Here is a 7,860-nt window from a genome sequence, read left to right as displayed (position 1 = left end):
AAAATAGACCGAAATTCAGATTTTTTTAAATAAATTTTTTTCTAAAGCAGATAGACTTTAATATTCTCTACATCAGGTATAGGAAACCGACCCTTCTGCGCACTTTGACACTAATTTTGTCGATCTATGATGAGTGGTTCTGGAGATACAGCCAAATTTCGAGATTTTGAGGCCCAAAAATTTCAAACCTCGTGGACCACCTTAATATAACGTCATAATTGAAAAAAAATTGGGGTGTAAACTTTTTACCCCAAATACCACCAGATGGGACCCCAGGCATTTTGAATTTCAAAAATGGTGAAAAAATGAAACACCCTACTATATATGGCAGTTTTGCAGAATTATAGTGTCTTGGTGACAGAAGTTGACGATTTCAGGTTCTCGTTCATGCTCGGAGCGTCGATTGCATACCTTGGCATTCACCGAGATTTTTAAATAGAAGGAATGTATTAGAACACATTTCTCAATTGCGCGTGTTTATGAATAGTCATTCTGACTTTGTCATATCATTTCGTTTTGCGTAGCCAAGTGTTTCACCTACCCAAAAGCACAAGTGTTTTTGCATCGCTTTGTTGTTGCCTTGATCTAAATGTTATATCAATGCTTTAAAAGAAACAAATTGTGTTTTGTTGCTTATCGGTCAAGGTAGTGTTGGACCCCTGGGGGTTCCAAGAAACGTTTTAAGGGTTCCTAACCTTAAATTCATTGATGTCAAAAAATTGTATTAAAATTAAAGCGCGAAGATTCAGAATTGAACAGTGCTTTTTGTAGGTTGTGCTCATTGGCACTATTAAAAATTCGTAGGTAAAATAATTTCTTGAAATTTTGTGACTACAAAAAGGTTGGGAATCAATTTGTTAGGCCAGTACAATACACCGGCCGATTCGAAATGTAACCTCTTTTACTAAGCTTGTCGAAGGTATTTCAACAGCAGAATCTGTGCTCATCATTCCCATCAAATGAGGTTTTAGATCAATGATTTGAAGCAATGCATTTCTGTTATTCTTAACTTAAATCCGAAGTGTACACATTGTTTCACTTTGATTATCTATTTTTCTTGACTTTTATATTTTTCTTTTACACTACTGTTTAGATGTAACCTGTAAAACGTGCGAGTCTGCTACGAGAATATTTAGTATTGTTTTGGTAACAGTTTGCCAAAATACAATTTAATTACTTTGTTTTAATCCTTTACATAGTACCATGCTTTTGTTTTTACAATTGCTTTACCTTTTTGTCGCATACCACAAGGGGCTGTTTAAAGGTCATGTTTGTTTTTTTCACTTCCTTAAGCAAAATATGCATGGGCGTAGGGAAAAGTTAGTTTTTGAGGGTGCGAAAATATTCTTGCCCTAATATAAATTAATGCGTCCAAATAGTTTTTGTGACAAAGCATAAACCACCGGAATAAACATTTTATACAGCTCCCAATAACCTGGTATATACTGTAAATGTAATTTGTCAACTACCAGTACCGCCCAAATAATGCGAAAGCACCATAACAACACAAATAAGTCAATACAGAAAAAATATTTCACATCAATAAGATAATAATACGTTTACATGTACTTCAAAAAACAAACTGTCATCATGAACTAAAATCTTAACAAGTTAAAAGTTATTTTTAAATTTTATAAACTAAACTTGCAGCCTTGCAGGCTACAATTTCAGCTGAGCAATGAGCATGTTGATATTGTAAGTTATACGTTTGAAGCATTACTTTAAATATTAGAACACATTGGTTTGGGATATACTTTTCATATAATTTGTAAACATCTGGATATTTTCTGCTCCAATTTTACGAACTTTTAACAAATTACACATTTATTTCTTAAGTCTCACCACTAAAATCATGCTCAATTTCAGTGCAGTTTTTTTTTAATTTTACATGCATTAAATTCAACACAAAAATATAATTTTTGTTATTTGAGCAAAAAATCAAAAATAAGTTCAATCTTAATGAGATAGTTGAAATATGCTGAAAGTTCTTACCCAAATATGCCCTAATTTTCGACTAATTAGGCTACTGTAAATAGTTTAGAGATGCGGTTGCACTTTATTTTACATTTGCATAACTATTATTTGAGCAAAAAATCAAAAATAACTTCAATCTCAACGAAAGTTTTAAGACATGCTGAAAGTTCTTGCCCAAATTTTTGACTAATTGAAAAGTTGGGGGATACAGTTGCACTCTCTACGCCTATACCCTTATATACCGCCTAAAATGTCGTTTTTGCCAACTTCTATCACGCAATATGGCGGTTTCGATACTCCTTCCTTCAAGGCGAGGCCATGACCTTTGAACAGCCCCCCCCCTACACTAAAGTTAAATGTTTTTTTATTTTGCGTTCATGTGAAGTCAACATAGAAACTGGTACAGTATTTGCCTTTTCAACATCTGTCAAACAAGAAATACGTTGCCAAACTGCGTCGTCCGATTAATTTGGATTGTGTTCTGATATTGTGGATGTAGACTAGGGAGTCATGCGAAAAGATGTCAGCTGTCGAATTGCAGAAATTGATTTGTATTGAACCCACCTCGGATGACCGGGATCGTAAACTTGTTCTGCAAGTTTTCATTTATATGTGACGTCACCTGTAATTGAGGTTACATGCGGAAAGGTGAACTTAATGAACATACTGAATTTCCATAAACGAACAATACTTTTTGTAAATGCCATATTTCTCCAGGGCAAGTCAGCCGATAGTTTACGAAATGAAGTCTAATTGAGACGTTAAATATATAGCTCAAGCTCAATACGTTGCTTAACATCAAGTGGCAACTCTAAGTCTTGCGTAAGTAGCTTGAACAACTGAGACAGCAAATCTTTGATTCATTTTCAGTGCATTTGAACTGCTCTATGATCAAGGTTGTTTATGTGGGTTGTAATGCGAGAATTTATAATTATTGTTTGATGATAAAGACCATTACGTAGATGTATCGATATTTGATTTTGTTGAGCAGTTGTCAGAATGCCTTAAGGTTCTATTAAAGTTTAGATTTTGCATCAGTCATAGAGCAAATTTATATAAAATTATGTAGCATCAGCGAAACTGGCCCTAAAATTAGAGAGATAGAGGTATGGTAAGTTGATGACATCACATGTTTTTTCTAAAACGTGTTTTCAAGCCAATTATAGGTCACGTTTGTTGTAGATTTCTGTTTTTTTGCTTATTTCATAACTTTATGCTGCAGGCATGAAGCTATCAAATGAAACTATGCACAAAGAAACATAATTTTGAAAAGCGTATCATCCAAAGTTTAACAAAACAAATTATTGAAAGCAGAATGAAATTTAATTTTTTACGAAATTCAATCACCATAAGTTGTGTTTGTGACAAATCTATCACTTTTAGATGCCAGATAAAATAAAAACATGATTTAGTCGAGCTCATAGGCTATATAAGCATGTAGGCCTCCACATTCTCGATTGGAAAAGATCAGTCATTATAGAAATGTGTAATCTATCTTTACATTTTAGGCAAGCCTTTAACCCTGTTTGAAACACGTGCTATTGACAAAATGAAAATTGCTTATAGGTTAGGCCTATTGTGCGTTTTATGTGCAATTTCCTTGACAGGTGAGAAAAAAATGTTCAGTATGTTTTCAGTAGCCTACATACTGATAACTTTGCTTGGTCTACTCGCTATGCTATAACATAGAAAATAACAAATTATAAAGTGGTCTCTGCTCGTGACTTCATATTCAAATAAAGTTGTCGGTAGCCTATGGCATATCTATTACACAGGCCAACAAAAAAGATAAAAAAAAATTGTGTCTGCAATGTAAGATGTGATTTGGGGTATATTGAGGCTGCTGATTTCAAAAATCACATCAGATTTTACCCATCACATCAGGTTTTTGAGATTTTTGCATGATATTTTTTCTCATAATATTGGTTTTTTGGCCGAATTTTCTCTTACTGTTACCGTTTTATAAAGACCTTATGAGCCAATAGTGTTTGAAAATTTGTCATATTCATGGAAATGATTTTATTTTGTAACATTTAGAGATGTATGATGACACCATGACCATTGGAGTGACCGACCAACCTTCAGAAGGTACACTAGTCAGAAGCCCCCCTAGCTAGATGGTCCACTGGTCAAAAGAGTCACCTTGGCCATCTGGCTAGTGGACCATCTGTCTATGGTGGACCATCCAACTTATGTACTTTCTGAGAACTGTCCATAAACCACCCCTTACAGGCAGGGTTACATTCACTTTCGCCTGAATGCTTAGTACCATTCTACTTTTTGATATATAACATCGGTTTTATCTTTTTCGCTCAACGTGGAGATTTAAGCTTATGTGAAACTTGTCTATGACTCATTCTTATTTGAATTTTCATGTATTTAGATTTTTTTCATATTAGCAAGGTGTTAATTCTGTTTGTGGTGTGAATAAGTAGCAGAATGACATTTTCAAAAAAGTGTGAAAATGGCCCTGATGTTCTTTGTTACATATATGGCAGTTATAGGCTACTGTTCTTAACCAAAGGCAAACCATAACAAGTTTTGTGAAACAAGCATATCTTACATAATTTAAAATTCGCCTGGGTGATCAGGACAAATCATGGGCTCCACACATGCTGCATGTAAAGCTTGTGTGAAAAACCTAAGACGATAGATCAATGGAAATCCTAAATCCACTCACAACATTCACAAAAATCATGCAAGCGAAAGTTTGTCCAGAGTAACGTTTCCCAAATGTGCATGTGAATTTCCTTTTTTCTGTAGAATTGAACCTATTTTTAAGTGTCTATTCTATTCAATTTCTTCAGTTTTATTGTTTTTTGGTGGCGCAAACATAATAGCGAATGACATTACAAACACACAACTGTAGCACCAACAAAAGGAAAAGATGGCAAAACCAAAAGGTTTAAAATATGTATTGGGGATTTGCAAAGCCACCAAACCTACTTCTTAACACGAAAAAAATAACAATGTAGCCTACTCTTGTAAAAAAAATGACGTTGAGCGTTTAGTGTTAGCAGATAAACTTTGAAGAATTGGGTTCAAGTTACCACACTTCAATAAAATAAAAAATAAAAATAAATAAAACAGGTCTTGAAATACCTCAATGTTTTCATTAATATTATGTTTGTATCTCTTGTGTAGACTTTAGACTTTATCGTGATGAATTTAGACTTTATCACAGACCTTGTTGACAAAAAAGAGTTCAAATTCCATGAAACGCCATAGTCTACCAATATAGATCAGGAGTCGATTTTACCAATTTTTACCAAAACAGCATTCAGATATCATAAAATCCTGATGTGATACAAAAAATCTGATGTGATTTTTGAATTCAGCACCCAAAATATACCCTAGAATGACATTTACTATGCTGACACAAAAAGTGTGTTGGCTTGTGTTATCTAGAGTAGACCATAGACGAAAATAAAAAGTACGAGAAAGAGGAAACTGAGCAGTAAGGCCTGCTTTAAGTTTGCTGAGTTTTCTTGCTCACACAAGCACTATAGAGTAAGATCAAAACTAGTTTTTGTAGACAGGGGATACACAGACTTCCTTATCTGACATTTCTTAAGTATTTTTGCATTTTTGAAATCCATTGTTTTTGTTTATTTTCCAAAAAGTCAGTAGCCTACAGATTCGGCAATTTCTAAATTTGCTAAAACAACATCAAACAACGTTTTTTTTCAACATTTTCTTGTCAGTGTGAATGCATGTGGACTGGATTACATTTCATTTTCCTTTTTTTTTCTAGTTCAAGTCACATCATTGAGATGCTTTGTTGGGCAGCACAGTGGGGAATCCGCTCGGATTAGTGACTTGCCAGAAGTTGAATGTGGTCCAACACAACAGGTAATTTAATTGCTCGTTCCTACTAGTTTTTTCATGCATACCGTATCTTCGAAATAACTATAGTGGTTCAACGAACCTTCAATCCTACTCCTGCGTCAGCTAACTGATATCACAAATTAGTAAACTAGGGTGCCTTTATGAACCGTGCTGTCTTACGCTTTGTTTCTAGCACTAGTTGCAACGTTCATCTGATGAAAGTGAAAATAAAAGTTCCTACTAGTTTTTTACAAAGATGTACGTATACGCCGCAAATTCTACGCCGCATACTTGCGGCGTAGACTTTTTGTTTACGCTAACGCTTGCAGCCACATTTTTTGGATAGTTTGCGCTTGAGGCTACGCCGTAAAGTTTTCGCGTTTTTTTAGCGCATAGCGTCAACGCATAGCGTTAACGTTAGCGCATAGGTTAAACTTTTCGATTTGCCAAACAAAAAAATGTTTAGGCTACTAAAAGTTCAAAACTGGAGACATCAATGAAAATCGTCTAGCGGGCCATACATTATTTGAAATCCGAACTTTTCCGCAGGCCAAAAAGCTTAAGCATGTTTATTGTTTAAGCTCGCTGGCCACATTTTGCACACCACTGTCTTTTTCAATACCAACACAAACACAATTACAGGCTGTAGCCTGTATGTAATATGTATTCAATCCAGGCCCGTAACTAGAGGGGCGCAGGGGGGGCGAAGCCCCCGTGCAAAAATGTTGGCACCCCCTGGAAAAAATTATGTTAATTAGCTCTGTTCGCTAACTTTTCAGTTTTATACTCAATTTTCTTGGGTTATTTAATTGTAAACATTGTGTGTTTAAGGGTGTGGTAGAATGTTGTCTCTAAAACAAAGTTTGCCTAATTTTAAACGAAACTGCATTAAAAGAGCGAGTTTTGCCAATACCAAACATTCAAATATCTCAGCCAGGAATTAGCAACAAGAAAACATAGAGACTTAGCTTTATTACCGAAAAATGCCCTAGAAAACCTAAACTTATCCTTTTGCTATGCCACCGGACAGCACCGTTTTACAGGAATATTTATACCCACATGTTTGTTGAAAATGCTTTCAGAATGCAGCAAATTCAAAGTAATTTTTCAAAATTTTTTGGGGGAGGCCCCCCAGACCCCCCGCTGCTGGATGTCGCCTTTGGCGAAGACGCCGTCGGTCTTTGCCCGTCGGCCGTCAACCCCCACCCCCTTTCAAAATTCCTGGCTACGCCACTGACTGGTTCTATGATAAACTAGTTTAATGTAAACGTTGCATTAGGCCTACGATTAATGTTCTTGCGTAAATATACCCACATTGTGTACAAACGTCGTTTTCGTACATGATACGGAAAGTAAAAGTTGGGCCCCCTCTAGAATACTTTTTGCCCCCCCTGCTGCTCCAAGCTAGTTACGGGCCTGATTCCATCTAACAGCTTAGTGGCTTAGTTTAGCATAGTAGGTAGGCTACGCCTATCTGCTTCAGACTTCGGAGGCAGTAAACGGGGTTTCGAATCGCACGGCACTGTTAATAAAACAACCTGTCCGCTCGGAAAAGTAGACGACCCTAGGATAACTGCATGTAAAAGTAAAAACCCATGCGGTGACCATTTGTTTTCGTTGTGTACTTTCTGCACGTTATTTGTGTACTTTCATTAAAACATCGATCTTGACAATTTATCTATGAAAAGTGATGAATTTGAATTATGTTTTTGCAGTCATGCATGACTAGGCTTGAAACAAACAAAAATCTGAAATTTGTGACACAGTCTTGCAAAGCCACTGATGCGTGTTTAACTCAAGAAGCGGGAAACGAGTACAGTTGCTACTCTGGCGACAGCAAGCGGAAAATGGTAAAGTGACTTATGTATAGACAAGTCAAAGATATAAAAAGCACAGCACTTGATTGATTGAATCTTTATCCTCGGACTGGGAAAGCTTCTTGAAGAGCTTAATCCTGGCAGTTTCGCATACTTGTAGAGGCTTTGAACCACTGACGCAGGCCCGGTCGCGAATTTTTTTTCCCACGAGATTTCTGTCTCATTGATTCTAGTCACTCTA

The sequence above is a fragment of the Aplidium turbinatum genome, chromosome 3, assembly GCF_918807975.1.
Source record: "Aplidium turbinatum chromosome 3, kaAplTurb1.1, whole genome shotgun sequence".
Lineage (NCBI taxonomy): Eukaryota > Metazoa > Chordata > Ascidiacea > Aplousobranchia > Polyclinidae > Aplidium > Aplidium turbinatum.
The sequence above is the reverse complement of the archived record's forward strand: the minus strand, read 5'-3'. Positions refer to the sequence as shown.